The sequence below is a fragment of the Haliotis rufescens genome, unplaced genomic scaffold (genome assembly GCF_023055435.1).
Source record: "Haliotis rufescens isolate VD_foot unplaced genomic scaffold, xgHalRufe1.0.p SCAF_7, whole genome shotgun sequence".
In the NCBI taxonomy this organism is placed as follows: Eukaryota; Metazoa; Mollusca; class Gastropoda; order Lepetellida; family Haliotidae; genus Haliotis; species Haliotis rufescens.
The window spans coordinates 22,612,743-22,613,932 of NW_025964361.1; positions in this window are offsets into that span (position 1 = coordinate 22,612,743).

Below are 1,190 nucleotides of genomic sequence, written 5' to 3' on the forward strand. Positions count from 1 at the left end.
TTGTGTTTGTTTTCCATGTTTTTAATGTTGTTGTTTGTTTGCTGTCTAACGCCGTACTCAGCAGTATTCCAGCTTTACAAATGGCGATCTGTAAATAATCGTGTCTGGACCAGACAATCCAGTGATTGACATCACGAGCACGATCTACGCAGTTGGGATACGTGTCGTAGTTTCTTTCGGCACGTGCAAGTGCAACATTGCTACAGCAAGTTTGCGTATAGCGAACTCGATATTGTAGTTAGAACCATACTTTTACATTGTGAGTTGGTGAGTGAATCTGGTTTAAAGTCGGTTGAACAGTGCCGTTAATTCACTGTTTGTTGTTTCACGCCGCACTCAGAAATAATCGAGTCTGGACCAGACAATCCAGTGATTGACATCATGAGCATCGATCCACACAAATGGGATCAATGACAGGCATCAACCGAGTCCATACCATACCCGTGCTCGTGGGTTTCACCAAAATAGTAAACGTCTGAGACCTACATCAATTTGGGCTGTCCTCCCACTTTAAGCTGACACGTCGTGATATAACTAAAATACTGTTCAGAGCGGCGCTGAACCCAACTCACTCACTTTACACTGCTCGTAGCTTTGACATGTATTGTTTATCAGCCATGTCAAGGATCAATGTCAAAGTTGTCTTGCAATAGACATGCGCTTCCTCAAACGGAAGTGATGTCCTTATACCGGAAATTATTAAGATGGTTGGAGGAATGGGACTTTCCGTTTTAAAGTCGCACTGCATTCAATCTGAATTGACGCCATTTAAAATGGAGGGGGTTGTAACTTTCTTATTAATGTAGCAAGGAGGATAGGGGTTTCTTGTTTAAAATTGTACAGCATTTGGCGTGTGCAATTATAAGACTGAAAGTGATGCCATCGGAGAGTCAAATCCTTTAGGTACCTTCTCAGGGTAGCTAGAGGCAAGGTGAGGTGATATGGGTTCAAGATTATCGCACCTATGTAGCGACGTGCATGCATGTATGCCGCAGTGTAACACGAATACCCCACTCAGACACAGTATACTGACTCCGAGCCAACCAGTCCCTGTTTTAGCCCCTTAATGACCCATTCTGCTATGCACTCGGCAATCAGTTCTTTAAGAAAGTGTTGATGCAGAGTATCAAGTATATAGAGCAGTCTGGACGGTACACAAGGTGTACACAGTTATGTGTCGATGAACCCAT